This window comes from Pan paniscus, chromosome 14, assembly GCF_029289425.2.
Source record: "Pan paniscus chromosome 14, NHGRI_mPanPan1-v2.0_pri, whole genome shotgun sequence".
Lineage (NCBI taxonomy): Eukaryota > Metazoa > Chordata > Mammalia > Primates > Hominidae > Pan > Pan paniscus.
The window spans coordinates 10,057,020-10,072,972 of NC_073263.2; positions in this window are offsets into that span (position 1 = coordinate 10,057,020).

The window sequence follows — 15,953 nt, forward strand, 5'->3', positions numbered from 1 at the left end:
GACAGTAAATATATTTTACACTCTACGTAAAATATCAAAAACTACACCAACTATATATTATATAATTTACATAAAATATCAAAAGTACACCAAATACATATTATATACTGTACATAAAATATCAAAAAGTACAGTAAATATATTTCATATATAGTACATATAATATTAACTAAAAGTACAACAAATACATTTTCCATACTGTAAATAAAATATCAAAAATTACAGTAAGTATATATTATCTACTGTACATAAAATATCAAAAAGTACACCAAATATGTGTTATATATACTGTAAATAAACTATCAAAATCTTCAGTAATTATATTTAATATACTGTTCATAAATTATCAATAATTACACCAAATATATTTTATACACTCTAAATAAAATATCAAAAAGGACAGTAAATATATTTTACACTCTACGTAAAATATCAAAAACTACACCAACTATATATTATATAATTTACATAAAATATCAAAAGTACACCAAATTTATATTATATACTGTACATAAAATATCAAAAAGTACAGTAAATATATTTCATATATTGTACATATAGTATTAACTAAAAGTACACCAAATACATTTTACATACTGTAAAGTATCAAAACTTACAGTAAGTATATATTATCTACTGTACATAAAATATCAAAAAGTACACCAAATATGTGTTATATATACTGTAAATAAACTATCAAAATCTTCACTAATTATATTTAATATACTGTACATAAAATATCAAAAATTACACCAAATGTATATTATACACTCTAAATAAAATATTAAAAAGGACAGTAAATATATTTTACACTCTACGTAAAATATCAAAAACTACACCAACTATATATTATATAATTTACATAAAATATCAAAAGTACACCAAATATATATTATATACTGTACATAAAATATCAAAAAGTACAGTAAATATATTTCATATATTGTACATATAGTATTAACTAAAAGTACACCAAATACATTTTACATACTGTAAATAAAGTATCAAAAATTACAGTAAGTATATATTATCTACTGTACATAAAATATCAAAAAGTACACCAAATATGTGTTATATATACTGTAAATAAACTATCAAAATCTTCAGTAATTATATTTAATATACTGTACATAAAATATCAAAAATTACACCAAATGTATATTATACACTCTAAATAAAATATTAAAAAGGACAGTAAATATATTTTACACACTACGTAAAATATCAAAAACTACACCAACTATATATTATATAATTTACATAAAATATCAAAAGTACACCAAATATATATTATATACTGTACATAAAATATCAAAAAGTACAGTAAATATATTTCATATATAGTACATATAATATTAACTAAAAGTACAACAAATACATTTTCCATACTGTAAATAAAATATCAAAAATTACAGTAAGTATATATTATCTACTGTACATAAAATATCAAAAAGTACACCAAATATGTGTTATATATACTGTAAATAAACTATCAAAATCTTCAGTAATTATATTTAATATACTGTTCATAAATTATCAGTAATTACACCAAATGTATTTTATACACTCTAAATAAAATATCAAAAAGGACAGTAAATATATATTACACTCTATGTAAAATATCAAAAACTACACCAACTATATATTATATAATTTACATAAAATATCAAAAGTACACCAAATATATATTATATACTGTACATCAAATATCAAAAAGTACAGTAAATATAATTCATATATTGTACATATAATATTAACTAAAAGTACAACAAATACATTTTACTTACTGTAAATAAAATATCAAAAATTTCAGTAAGTATATATTATCTACTGTACATAAAATATAAAAAAGTACACCAAATATGTGTTAAATATACTGTAAATAAACTATCAAAACCTTCAGTAATTATATTTAATATACTGTACATAAAATATCAAAAATTACACCAAATGTATATTATACACACTAAATAAAATATCAAAAAGGACAGTAAATATATATTACACTCTATGTAAAATATCAAAAACTACACCAACTATATATTATAAAATTTACATAAAATATCAAAAGTACACCAAATATATATTATATACTGTACATAAAATATCAAAAAGTACAGTAAATATATTTCATATATTGTACATATAATATTATCTAAAAGTACACCAAATACATTTTCCATACTGTAAATAAAATATCAAAAATTACAGTAAGTATATGTTATCTACTGTACATAAAATATCAAAAAGTACACCAAATATGTGTTATATATACTGTAAATAAACTATCAAAATCTTCAGTAATTATATTTAATATACTGTACATAAAATATCGAAAATTACACCAAATGTATATTATACACTCTAAATAAAATATCAGAAAGGACAGTAAATATATATTACACTCTATGTAAAATATCAACAAATACACCAACTATATATTATATAAATTACATAAAATATCAAAAGTACACCAAATATATATTATATACTGTACATAAAATATCAAAAAGTACAGTAAATATATTTCATATATTGTACATATAATATTAACTAAAAGTACAACAAATACATTTTACATACTGTAAATAAAATATCAAAAATTACAGTAAGTATATATTATCTACTGTACATAAAATATCAAAAAGTACACCAAATACGTGTTATATATGCTGTAAATAAACTATCAAAATCTTCAATGATTATATTTAATATACTGTACATAAAATATCAAAAATTACACCAAATGTATATTATACACTCTAAATAAAATATCAAAAAGGACAGTAAATATATATTACACTCTATGTAAAATATCAAAAACTACACCAAATATATATTATATAATTTACATAAAATATCAAAAGTACACCAAATATATATTATATAATGTACATAAAATATCAAAAAGTACAGTAAATATATTTCATATATTGTACATATATTGTTAACTAAAAGTACACCAAATACATTTTACATACTGTAAATAAAATATCAAAAATTACAGTAAGTATATATAATCTACTGTACATAAAATATCAAAAAGTACACCAATTATGTGTTATATATACTGTAAATAAACTATCAAAATCTTCAGTAATTATATTTAATATACTGTACATAAAATATCAAAAATTACACCAAATGTATATTATACACTCTAAATAAAATATCAAAAAGGACAGTAAATATATATTACACTCTATGTAAAACATCAAAAACTACAACAACTATATATCATGTAATTTACATAAAATATCAAAAGTACACTAAATATATATTATATACTGTACATAAAATATCAAAAAGTACAGTAATTATATTTCATATATTGTACATATAATATTAACTAAAAGTACAACAAATACATTTTCCATAGTGTAAATAAAATATCAAAAATTACAGTAAGTATATATTACCTACTGTACATAAAATATCAAAAAGTACACCAAATATGTGTTATATATACTGTAAATAAACTATCAAAATCTTCAGTAATTATATTTAATATACTGTTCATAAAATATCAGTAATTACAACAAATGTACTTTATACACTCTAAATAAAATATCAAAAATTACAGTAAGTATATATTATCTACTGTACATAAAATATGAAAAAGTACACCAAATATGTGTTATATATACTGTAAATAAACTATCAAAACCTTCAGTAATTATATTTAATATACTGTTCATAAAATATCAGTAATTACACCAAATGTATTTTATACACTCTAAATAAAATATCAAAAAGGACAGTAAATATATGTTACACTCTATGTAAAATATCAAAAACTACACCAACTATATATTATATAATTTACATAAAATATCAAAAGAACACCAAATATATATTATATACTGTACATAAAATATCAAAAAGTACAGTAAACATATTTCATATATTGTACATATAATATTAACTAAAAGTACACCAAATACATTTTCCATACTGTAAATAAAATATCAAAAATTACAGTAAGTATATATTATCTACTGTACATAAAATATCAAAAAGTACACCAAATATGTGTTTTATATACTGTAAATAAACTATCAAAAGCTTCAGTAATTATATTTAATATACTGTACATGAAATATCAATAATTACACCAAATGTATATTATACACTCTAAATAAAATATCAAATAGGACAGTAAATATATATTACACTCTATGTAAAATATCAAAAACTACACCAACTATGTATTATATAATTTACATAAAATATCAAAAGTACACCAAATATATATTATATACTGTCCATAAAATAACAAAAAGTACAGTAAATATATTTCATATATTGTACATATAATATTAAATAAAAGTACAACAAATACATTTTGCATACTGTAAATAAAATATCAAAAATTACAGTAAGTATATATTATCTACTGTACATAAAATATCAAAAAGTACACCAAATATGTGTTATATATACTGTAAATAAACTATCAAAATCTTCAGTAATTATATTTAATATACTGTTCATAAAATATCAGTAATTACACCAAATGTATTTTATACACTCTAAATAAAATATCAAAAAGGACAGTAAATATATATTACACGCTATGTAAAATATCAAAAACTACACCAACTATATATTATATAATTTACATAAAATATCAAAAGTACACCAAATATATATTATATACTGTACATAAAATATCAAAAAGTACAGTAAATATATTTCATATATTGTACATATAATATTAACTAAAAGTACACCAAATACATTTTACATACTGTAAATAAAATATCAAAAATTACAGTAAGTATATATTATCTACAGTACATAAAATAAAAAGTACACCAAATATGTGTTATATATACTGTAAATAAACTATCAAAATCTTCAGTAATTATATTTAATATACTGTACATAAAATATCAAAAATTACACCAAATGTATATTATACACTCTAAATAAAATATCAAAAAGGACAGTAAATATATATTACACTCTATGTAAAATATCAAAAACTACACCAACTATATATTATATAATTTACATAAAATATCAAAAGTACACCAAATATATATTATATACTGTACATAAAATATCAAAAAGTACAGTAAATGTATTTCATATATTGTACATAAAGTATTAACTAAAAGTACACCAAATACATTTTACATACTGTAAATAAAATATCAAAAATTACAGTAAGTATATATTATCTACTGTACATAAAATATCAAAAAGTACACCAAATATGTGTTATATATACTGTAAATAAACTATCAAAATCTTCAGTAATTATATTTAATATACTGTACATAAAATATCAAAAATTACACCAAATGTATATTATACACTCTAAATAAAATATCAAAAAGGACAGTAAATATATATTACACCCTATGTAAAATATCAAAAACTACACCAACTATATATTATATAGTTTACATAAAATATAAAAAGTACACCAAATATATATTATATACTGTACATAAAATATCAAAAAGTACAGTAAATATATTTCATATATTGTACATATAATATTAACTAAAAGTACACCAAATACATTTTACATACTGTAAATAAAATATCAAAAATTACAGTAAGTATATATTATCTACAGTACATAAAATAAAAAGTACACCAAATATGTGTTATATATACTGTAAATAAACTATCAAAATCTTCAGTAATTATATTTAATATACTGTACATAAAATATCAAAAATTACACCAAATGTATATTATACACTCTAAATAAAATATCAAAAAGGACAGTAAATATATATTACACTCTATGTAAAATATCAAAAACTACACCAACTATATATTATATAATTTACATAAAATATCAAAAGTACACCAAATATATATTATATACTGTACATAAAATATCAAAAAGTACAGTAAATGTATTTCATATATTGTACATAAAGTATTAACTAAAAGTACACCAAATACATTTTACATACTGTAAATAAAATATCAAAAATTACAGTAAGTATATATTATCTACTGTACATAAAATATCAAAAAGTACACCAAATATGTGTTATATATACTGTAAATAAACTATCAAAATCTTCAGTAATTATATTTAATATACTGTACATAAAATATCAAAAATTACACCAAATGTATATTATACACTCTAAATAAAATATCAAAAAGGACAGTAAATATATATTACACCCTATGTAAAATATCAAAAACTACACCAACTATATATTATATAGTTTACATAAAATATCAAAAGTACACCAAATATATATTATATACTGTACATAAAATATCAAAAAGTACAGTAAATATATTTCATATATTGTACATATAATATTAACTAAAAGTACAACAAATACATTTTACATACTGTAAATAAAATATCAAAAATTACAGTAAGTATATATTATCTAGAGTACATAAAATATAAAAAGTACACCAAATATGTGTTATATATACTGTAAATAAACTATCAATATCTTCAGTAATTATATTTAATATACTGTACATAAAATATCAAAAATTACACCAAATGTATATTATACACTCTAAATAAAATATCAAAAAGGACAGTAAATATATATTACACGCTATGTAAAATATCAAAAACTACACCAACTATATATTATATAATTTACATAAAATATCAAAAGTACACCAAATATATATTATATACTGTATATAAAATATCAAAAAGTACAGTAAATATATTTCATATATTGTACATATAATATTAACTAAAAGTACAACAAATACATTTTACATACTGTAAATAAAATATCAAAAATTACAGTAAGTATATATTATCTACTGTACATAAAATATCAAAAAGTACACCAAAAATGTGTCATATATACTGTAAATAAACTATCAATATCTTCAGTAATTATATTTAATATACTGTTCATAAAATATCAGTAATTACACCAAATGTACTTTATACACTCTAAATAAAATATCAAAAAGGACAGTAAATATATATTACACTCTATGTAAAATATCAAAAACTACAGCAACTATATATTATATAATTTACATAAAATATCAAAAGTACACCAAATATATATTATATACTGTACATAAAATATCAAAAAGTACAGTAAATATGTTTCATATATTGTACATATAATATTAACTAAAAGTACAACAAACACATTTTACATACTGTAAATAAAATATCAAAAATTACAGTAAGTATATATTATCTACTGTACATAAAATATCAAAAAGTACACCAAATATGTGTTATATATACAGTAAATAAACTATCAAAACCTTCAGTAATTATATTTAATATACTGTACATAAAATATCAAAAATTACACCAAATGTACATTATACACTCTAAATAAAATATCAAAAAGGACAGTAAATATATATTACACTCTATGTAAAACATCAAAAACTAAACCAACTATATATTATATAATTTACATAAAATATCAAAAGTACACCAAATATATATTATATACTCTACATAAAATATCAAAAAGTACAGTAATTATATTTCATATAATGTACATATAATATTAACTAAAAGTACAACAAATACATTTTACATACTGTAAATAAAATATCAAAAATTCAGTAAGTATATATTATCTACTGTACATAAAATATCAAAAAGTACACCAAATATGTGTTATATATACTGTAAATAAACTATCAAAATCTTCAGTAATTATATTTAATATACTGTTCATAATATATCAGTAATTACACCAAATGTATTTTATACACTCTAAATAAAATATCAAAAAGGACAGTATATATATATTCCACTCTATGTAAAATATCAAAAACTACACCAAATATATATTATATAATTTACATAAAATATCAAAAGTACACCAAATATATATTATATACTGTACATAAAATATCAAAAAGTACAGTAAATGTATTTCATATATTGTACATAAAGTATTAACTAAAAGTACACCAAATACATTTTACATACTGTAAATAAAATATCAAAAATTACAGTAAGTATATATTATCTACTGTACATAAAATATCAAAAAGTACACCAAATATGTGTTATATATACTGTAAATAAACTATCAAAATCTTCAGTAATTATATTTAATATACTGTTCATAAAATATCAGTAATTACACCAAATGTATTTTATACACTCTAAATAAAATATCAAAAAGGACAGTAAATATATATTACACTCTATGTAAAATATCAAAAACTACACCAAATATATATTATATAATTTACATAAAATATCAAAAGTACACCAAATATATATTATATACTGTACATAAAATATCAAAAAGTACAGTAAATATATTTCATATATTGTACATATAGTATTAACTAAAAGTACACCAAATATATTTTACATACTGTAAAAAAAGTATCAAAAATTCCAGTAAGTATATATTATCTACTGTACATAAAATATCAAAAAGTACACCAAATATGTGTTATATATACTGTAAATAAACTATCAAAATCTTCAGTAATTATATTTAATATACTGTACATAAAGTATCAAAAATTACACCAAATGTATATTATACACTCTAAATAAAATATCAAAAAGGACAGTAAATATATATTACACTCAATGTAAAATATCAAAAACTACACCAACTATATATTATATAATTTTCATAAAATATCAAAAGTACACCAAATATATATTATATACTGTACATAAAATATCGAAAAGTACAGTAAATGTATTTCATATATTGTACATATAATATTAACTAAAAGTACAACAAATACATTTTACATACTGTAAATAAAATATCAATAATTACAGTAAGTATATATTATCTACTGTACATAAAATATCAAATAGTACACCAAATATGTGTTATATATACTGTAAATAAACTATCAAATCCTTCAGTAATTATATTTAATATACTGTACATAAAATATATAAAATTACACCAAATGTACATTATACACTCTAAATAAAATATCAAAAAGGACAGTAAATATATATTAGACTCTATGTAAAACATCAAAAACTACACCAACTATATATTATATAACTTACATACAATATCAAAAGTACACCAAATATATATTATATACTGTACATAAAATATCAAAAAGTACAGTAATTATATTTCATATATTGTACATATAATATTAACTAAAAGTACACCAAATACATTTTCCATACTGTAAATAAAATATCAAAAATTACAGTAAGTATATATTATCTACTGTACATAAAATATCAAAAAGTACACCAAATATGTGTTATATATACTGTAAATAAACTATCAAAATCTTCAGTAATTATATTTAATATACTGTTCTTAAAATATCAGTAATTACACCAAATGTATTTTATACACTCTAAATAAAATATCAAAAAGGACAGTATATATATATTCCACTCTATGTAAAATATCAAAAACTACACCAAATATATATTATATAATTTACATAAAATATCAAAAGTACACCAAATATATATTATATACTGTATATAAAATATCAAAAAGTACAGTAAATATATTTCATATATTGTACATATAGTATTAACTAAAAGTACACCAAATACATTTTACATACTGTAAAAAATGTATCAAAAATTACAGTAAGTATATATAATCTACTGTACATAAAATATCAAAAAGTACACCAAATATGTTTTATATATACTGTAAATAAACTATCAAAATCTTCAGTAATTATATTTAATATACTGTACATAAAATATCAAAAATTACACCAAATGTATATTATACACACTAAATAAAATATCAAAAAGGACAGTAAATATATATTACACACTTTGTAAAATATCAAAAACTACACCAAATATATATTATGTAATTTACATAAAATATCAAAAGTACACCAAGTAAATATTATATACTGTACATAAAATATCAAAAAGTACAGTAAATATATTTCATATATTGTACATATAATATTAACTAAAAGTACACCAAATACATTTTACATACTTTAAATAAAATATCAAAACTTACAGTAAGTATATATTATCTACTGTACATAAAATATCAAAAAGTACACCAAATATGTGTTATATATACTGTAAATAAACTATCAAAATCTTCAGTAATTATATTTAATATACTGTACATAAAATATCAAAAATTACACAAAATGTATATTATACACTCTAAATAAAATATCAAAAAGGACAGTAAATATATATTACACTCTATGTAAAATATCAAAAACTACACCAACTATATATTATATAATTTACATAAAATATCAAAAGTACACCAAATATATATTATATACTGTACATAAAATATCAAAATGTACAGTAAATATATTTCATATATTGTACATATAATATTAACTAAAAGTACAACAAATACATTTTACATACTGTAAATAAAATATCAAAAATTACAGTAAGTATATATTATCTACTGTACATAAAATATCAAAAATTACACCAAATACGTGTTATATATACTGTAAATAAACTATCAAAATCTTCAGTAATTATATTGAATATACTGTACATAAAATATCAAAAATTACACCAAATGTATATTATACACTCTAAATAAAATATCAAAAAGGACAGTAAATATATATTACACTCTATGTAAAATATCAAAAACTACACCAAATATATATTATATAATTTACATAAAATATCAAAAGTACACCAAATATATATTATATACTGTACATAAAATATCAAAAAGTACAGTAAATATATTTCATATATTGTTCATATAATATTAACTAAAAGTACAACAAATACATTTTACATACTGTAAATAAAATATAAAAAATTACACTAAGTATATATTATCTACTGTACATAAAATATCAAAAAGTACACCAAATATGTTTTATATATACTGTAAATAAAATATCAAAAAGGGCAGTAAATATATATTACACTCTATGTAAAATATCAAAAACTACACCAACTATATATTATATAATTTACATAACATATCAAAATTACAAAAAATATATATTATATACTGTACAAAAAATATCAAAAAGTACAGTAAATATATTTCATATATTGTACATATAATATTAACTAAAAGTACAACAAATACATTTTACATAATGCATATAATATATCAAAAATTACAGTAAGTATATATTATCTTCTGTATATAAAATATCAAAAAGTACACCAAATACGTGTTATATATAATGTAAATAAAGTATCAAAATCTTCAGTAATTATATTTAATATACTGTACATAAAATATCAAAAATTACACCAAATGTATATTATACACTCTAAATAAAATATCAAAAAGGACAGTAAATATATATTACACTCTATGTAAAACATCAAAAACTACACCAACTATATATTATATAATTTACATAAAATATCAAAAGTACACCAAATATATATTATATACTGTACATAAAATATCAAAAAGTACAGTAATTATATTTCATGTATTGTACATATAATATTAACTAAAATACAACAAATACATTTTACATACTGTAAATAAAATATCAAAAATTACACTAAGTATATATTATCTACTGTACATAAAATATCGAAAAGTACACCAAATATGTGTTATATATACTGTAAATAAACTATCAAAATCTTCAGTAATTATATTTAATATACTGTTCATAAAATATCAGTAATTACACCAAATGTATTTTATACACTCTAAATAAAATATCAAAAAAGACAGTATATATATATTACACTCTATGTAAAATATCAAAAACTACACCAAATATATATTATATAATTTACATAAAATATCAAAAGTACACCAAATATATATTATATACTGTACATAAAATATCAAAAAGTACAGTAAATATATTTCATATATTGTACATATAATATTAACTAAAAGTACACAAAATACATTTTACATACTGTAAATAAAATATCAAAAATTACAGTAAGTATATATTATCTACTGTACATAAAATATCAAAAAGTACACCAAATATGAGTTCTATATACTGTAAATAAACTATCAAAACCTTCAGTAATTATATTTAATATACTGTACATAAAATATCAAAAATTACACCAAATGTATATTATACACTCTAAATAAAATATCAAATAAGACAGTAAATATATATTACACTCTATGTAAAATATCAAAACTTCACCAACTATATATTATATAATTTACATAAAATATCAAAAGTACACCAAATATATATTATATACTGTACATAAAATATCAAAAAGCACAGTAAATATATTTCATATATTGTACATAAAGTATTAACTAAAAGTACACCAAATACATTTTACATACTGTAAATAAAATATCACAAATTACAGTAAGTATATATTATCTACTGTACATAAAATATCAAAAAGTACACGAAATATGTGTTATATATACTGTAAATAAACTATCAAAATCTTCAGTAATTATATTTAATATACTGTTCATAAAATATCAGTAATTACACCAAATGTATTTTATACACTCTAAATAAAATATCAAAAAGGACAGTAAATATATATTACACTCTATGTAAAATATCAAAAACTACACCAAATATATATTATATAATTTACATAAAATATCAAAAGTACACCAAATATATATTATATACTGTACATAAAATATCAAAAAGTACAGTAAATATATTTCAAATATTGTACATATAATATTAACTAAAAGTACACCAAATACATTTTACATACTGTAAATAAAATATCAAAAATTACAGTAAGTATATATTATCTACTGTACATAAAATATCAAAAAGTACACCAAATATGTGTTATATATACTGTGAATAAACTATCAAAATCTTCAGGAATTATATTTAATATACTGTACATAAAATATCAAAAATTACACCAAATGTATATTATACACTCTAAATAAAATATCAAAAAGGAGAGTAAATATATTTTACACTCTATGTAAAATATCAAAAACTACACCAACTATATATTATATAATTTACATGAAATATCAAAAGTACACCAAATATATATTATATAATCTACATAAAATATCAAAAAGTACAGTAAATATATTTCATATATTGTACATATAATATTAACTAAAAGTACAACAAATATATTTTACATACTGTAAATAAAATATCAAAAATTACAGTAATTATATATTATCTACTGTACATAAAATATCAAAAAGTACACCAAATATGTGTTATATATACTGTAAATAAACTATCAAAATCTTCAGTAATTATATTTAATATACTGTTCATAAAATATTAGTAATTACACAAAATGTATTTTATACACTCTAAATAACATATCAAAAAGGACAGTATATATATATTACACCCTATGTAAAATATCAAAAACTACACCAAATATATATTACATAATTTACATAAAATATCAAAAGTACACCAAATATATATTATATACTGTACATAAAATATCAAAAAGTACAGTAAATATATTTCATATATTGTACATATAATATTAACTAAAAGTACAACAAATACATTTTACATACTGTAAATAAAATATCAAAAATTACACTAAGTATATATTATCTACTGTACATAAAATATCAAAAAGTACACCAAATATGTGTTATATATACTGTAAATAAACTATCAAAATCTTCAGTAATTATATTTAATATACTGTTCATAAAATATTACTAATTACACCAAATGAATTTTATACACTCTAAACAAAATATCAAAAAGGACAGTATATATATATTACACTCTATGTAAAATATCAAAAACTACACCAAATATATATTACATAATTTACATAAAATATCAAAAGTACACCAAATATATATTATATACTGTACATAAAATATCAAAAAGTACAGTAAATATATTTCATATATTGTACATATAGTATTAACTAAAAGTACAACAAATACATTTTACATAATGTAAATAAATTATCAAAAATTACAGTAAGTATATATTATCTACTGTACATAAAATATCAAAAAGTACACCAAATATGTGTTATATACACTGTAAATAAACTATCAAAATCTTCAGTAATTATATTTAATAAACTCTACATAAAATATCAAAAATTACACAAAACGTGTATTATACACTCTAAATAAAATATATAAAAGGACAGTAAATATATATTACACTCTATGTAAAATATCAAAAACTACACCAACTATATATTATATAATTTACATAAAATATCAAAAGTACACCAAATATATATTATATACTGTACACAAAATATCAAAAAGTACAGTAAATATATTTCATATATTGTACATATAATATTAACTAAAAGTACAACAAATACATTTTACAGAATGTAAATAATATATCAAAAATTACAGTAAGTATATATTATCTACTGTACATAAAATATCAAAAAGTACACCAAATATGTGTTATATATACTGTAAATAAACTATCAAAATCTTCAGTAATTATATTTAATATACTGTTCATAAAATGTCAGTAATTACACCAAATGTATTTTATACACTCTAAATAAAATATCAAAAAGGACAGTAAATATATATTACACTCTATGAAAAATATCAAAAACTACACCAAATATATATTATATAATTTACATAAAATATCAAAAGTACACCAAATATATATTATATACTGTACATAAAATATCAAAAAGTACAGTACATATATTTCATATATTGTACATATAATATTAACTGAAAGTACAACAAATACATTTCACATACGGTAAATAAAATATAAAAAATTACACTAAGTATATATTATCTACTGTACATAAAATATCAAAAAGTACACCAAATATGTTTTATATATACTGTAAATAAAATATCAAAAAGGACAGTAAATATATATTACACTCTATGAAAAATATCAAAAACTACACCAAATATATATTATATAATTTACATAAAATATCAAAAGTACACCAAATATATATTATATACTGTACATAAAATATCAAAAAGTACAGTACATATATTTCATATAATGTACATATAATATTAACTAAAAGTACAACAAATACATTTTACATACTGTAAATAAAATATCAAAAATTCAGTAAGTATATATTATCTACTGTACATAAAATATCAAAAAGTACACCAAATATGTGTTATATATACTGTAAATAAACTATCAAAATCTTCAGTAATTATATTTAATATACTGTTCATAAAATATCAGTAATTAAACCAAATGTATTTTATACACTCTAAATAAAATATCAAAAAGGACAGTATATATATATTCCACTCTATGTAAAATATCAAAAACTACACCAAATATATATTATATAATTTACATAAAATATCAAAAGTACACCAAATATATATTATATACTGTACATAAAATATCAAAAAGTACAGTAAATATATTTCATATATTGTACATATAATATTAACTAAAAGTACACCAAATACATTTTACATACTGTAAATAAAATATCAAAAATTACACTAAGTATATATTATCTACAGTACATAAAATAAAAAGTACACCAAATATGTGTTATATATACTGTAAATAAACTATCAAAACCTTCAGTAATTATATTTATTATACTGTACATAAAATATAAAAAATTACACCAAATGTATATTATACACTCTAAATAAAATATCAAAAAGGACAGTAAATATATATTACACTCTTTGTAAAATATCAAAAACTACACCAAATATATATTATATAATTTACATAAAATATCAAAAGTACGCCAAATATATATTATCTACTGTATATAAAATATCAAAAAGTACAGTAAATATATTTCATATATTGTACATATAATATTAACTAAAAGTACACCAAATACATTTTACATAGTGTAAATAAAATATAAAAAATTACAGTAAGTATATATTATCTACTGTACATAAATTATCAAAAAGTACAGTAAATATATTTCATATATTGTACATATAATATTAACTAAAAGTACACCAAATACATTTTACATACTGTAAATAAAATATAAAAAATTGCAGTAAGTATATATTATCTACTATACATAAAATATCAAAAGGTACACCAAATATGTGTTATATATACTGTAAATAAACTATCAAAATCTT